Genomic DNA, 3,131 nt, shown 5'->3' with positions numbered 1-3,131 from the left:
GGGGAGAGGGGGAGGGAAATGGGAGGCGGGGAGGAGGAGGAAATCTTTTCAACAAAAAAATAAAAAATAATTATTATTTAAATTAAAAAAATCCAACAATAAAAATCAAAAGGTAGTAAGATTATACACTTACATTATTTCTCATTAATTGTTTCCACCTTTCCTTCTAAGATGTTGTATCAGAATTTTGATCGAAATATTTATCTTATTCTTTCCTACTTCCCACTGGTAGACTGTTATCTAGGATCAACTAAGTCATGTTTTTTGTTTTAGTTTTAGTTTTTATTTTTATTTTTTTTCATTTTTGAGAAAAGAGTTAGCTAGCCTTGGTTGGCCTGAAATTCACTCTGCAGACCAGGCTGGCCTTGAATTCATAGAGATCCACCTGCCTCTGCTTGTCAAGAGTCATATAAATCTTGTTCTTATCTGTTTCTGCTACTATTTCTCTGTCAGTAGACAATGGTCCAGATTGGTTAAAGATATGATTTTCTCACTTCTTGTTGGGCATATGATTTTGCACTTTAGTTTGTTTTCCTGAAAAGTCTTTGACCCAATGAAACTTTTTTTTTTCTTTTTCAGGTTAAATGATAAAGACTTATTCCTTGGCTGGGTGTCTACTCTCACCTTGAGGAAGGAACAGGGTAGGAAGCCACTGAGAAAACACTGGCCTAGTACAAGGAAGGAGGACAGTCATTTCCTTTAAAAGGGTTGGTGGCCTTTGTCTTTCTTAATCCAAGAAGATTTAAGAGGATATGTATAAAGGAACCAGCAAATGATGCTGTGTTCAAGGGGGATGTGCTAGACCCCCAGCTGACTCAAAACCTCTTCTCTTTCATGTGTATTTCCAACATTATGAGACTACCCTTAGCAGGCACAGTAGTCAGTGTTAATGTACCCTAAAACTTGATCAGTGAGACCATCTTTTCTTCACTTACAACTGCAAGCAACTGACTCACTCAGTCTAAAGAAAGTATGACAGTTGCATGCTAAATTTCATAAAACAGCATGACTTGTTGTTTTGTACCAAAGGTTTGGTTTTTTTGTTTGTTTATTTGTTTGTTTTTCTGTAGGACTAGAAATTGAACCTTGTGTAAACTGGGACAGTGGTCTACCATTGAGCCACATTCCTAACCCAACGTTGGTTCTTTTTATTATCCTATCCCTATTGTATCTGTTTTAAGGATTGATATGTTAATTAAATTAAGATAGTTGTGAATATTTGTGGTTTTTTTTTTGGTTTTTCGAGACAGGGTTTCTCTGTGGCTTTGGAGCCTGTCCTGGAACTAGCTCTTGTAGACCAGGCTGGTCTCGAACTCACAGAGATCCACCTGCCTCTGCCTCCCGAGTGCTGGGATTAAAGGCGTGTGCCACCACTGCCCGGCAGTTGTGAATATTTGTAATAAAGGAAAAAAATCTTTTGAACATTTGTCTTATTTGAAACACATATATGGAACTTTTCTGTGTCTAGTTTTGAATTGGCTTAAGTAGGTATTTTTGCCTTATGAATGAGACTCTGTACACAGGTGTCCTAGGAGCAGGCATTTAAAATTATTTCATTTTCCCTTGCTTTCCCACACATGTACTTTTGTTGCATTCGTTATTCTGCTTTCTCTTTCACTCTTTTTGATCGATTGCTTTTCAAGTTTGTATCTATTGTTGACTAAAATGTGCTTTTTGAATAGGCTGGTATTTATCTAAAAATTATTAGTAGTATATTAAGTATCCGCAGCTATATTGGGGGAAATATTTTATAGAATTAGTTTAACCTCAGTCTTTATTCTTTTCAATACAGTATTTCTCAGTCTCAAGGCCTGAAGACTTTACATGTTGGGAACTGCTGTTTTCCATCAGAAACTCCAGTAATGTGTGAGTAATTGTTGTTTTCCTTGTGATTTGTTCCAGTTGGCTTTTTTCTGTGTTAATCACAGGAAATTTAATTTTTCATAACTTTAAGAATCTGTGATATACTCATTGTATAATAGTTGGAAGTAATAGGCAATACAGAATAATTTATTGAAAGATGTTTTAAGATGTCTGTTGGAGGGAGTATAATGCGTAGTCTGAAATCCCTGCATTCAGGAAGATGAGGCAGGAGGCTTGTGAGTTCAAATCTAGCAGAAAATTTTTTATATTTAATCAACTGGCCTACTGTGCTACTGATCATTTTCATATATAAGTTTGAGTTGTGTGATTATCATATAGTATCTAGAAATTTCAGTAGTAGTTGATTTTTTTAATAGCCTAGAAGATCTTAAACTCGCCATCCTCAGCCCCCTATAAGCTGGGGTTACAAGTGTCTGTCACTATACCTGGCACTGGTAGTTACTTTGCAAAACTTAAGTGTTCATAATCATATACATATATATATATGTTGCTATGTATGTATACATAATATATACTGATCTATATGTATGTAATGATACATATGTATATAAAGTTTCCTCAAATGTTCACTCTCGCCTTTTCTTGTCTTTAGAAGCAGTCTTGGTAGCACATGCTTAGCACTTTGACCTGATGGAGTGAGATAAGAAATAAAAAGCATCTGGATTGGCCAGAGATTGAAAGGGAGAAAAACAAAGCAATCTCCCATTAGTTGATGAATGGGTAAGAGCCTTCTTGTAATGCCTTTCCAATTTAGTTATCTTATGTTTTTTTATGAGTAGAGCACACATTCTTCTTCTTTTCTATTTTCAAGGAAAATAGATTTCATTTAAAGGATATAATCAGGCTGTGCAATGTATCCATCCTAGTGGTAGTGTGCTTACCTTGTTATCTGCAAGATGCTGGATTCCATCCCTAGCACTTTAGTATATTAGACTAATTATCCTGGTCTTCGATTTACTGAGGTACAAATATATCTTGTATGAAAACCCTCTGGGCTGGGCATAGTGGTACACATTTTTAATCCCAGCACTTTGGAGGCAGAGGCATGTGAATCTCTGTGAGTTTGAGGTGAGCCTGATCTACATAGTAAGTTTACATACAGCCAGAGCTATGTAGTGAGACCTTCTGTCTTGGAGTGAAAAAAGAAAGGAAGAAAAAGTTCTGAAGGTGCTATATGTCATAAATCATTCTTAAAATAAGTAAAATACTAGCAAAGAAGATATAATAAATCTTAATATAGTATTTTT

The 3,131-nt window shown here is 35.5% G+C and overlaps 1 protein-coding gene across 2 annotated transcripts in view; it reads left to right on the top strand.

Moving 5' to 3' along the window:
* The window catches only part of Dennd4a (DENN domain containing 4A), a 107,754-nt gene that overhangs the window by 28,527 nt on the left and 76,096 nt on the right, over window positions 1–3,131 (top strand). For both annotated transcript variants that reach the window (XM_005347773.3, XM_026779058.1), the window contains exons 2-4: window positions 580–707; window positions 1,793–1,866; window positions 2,477–2,604. The gene's annotated coding sequence lies outside the window, so the exon portion shown is untranslated. The remainder of the gene's footprint in view (window positions 1–579; window positions 708–1,792; window positions 1,867–2,476; window positions 2,605–3,131) is intronic.

The sequence above is a fragment of the Microtus ochrogaster genome, chromosome 5, assembly GCF_000317375.1.
Source record: "Microtus ochrogaster isolate Prairie Vole_2 chromosome 5, MicOch1.0, whole genome shotgun sequence".
NCBI classification, from domain to species: Eukaryota; Metazoa; Chordata; class Mammalia; order Rodentia; family Cricetidae; genus Microtus; species Microtus ochrogaster.
The sequence above is the reverse complement of the archived record's forward strand: the minus strand, read 5'-3'. Positions and strand labels throughout refer to the sequence as shown.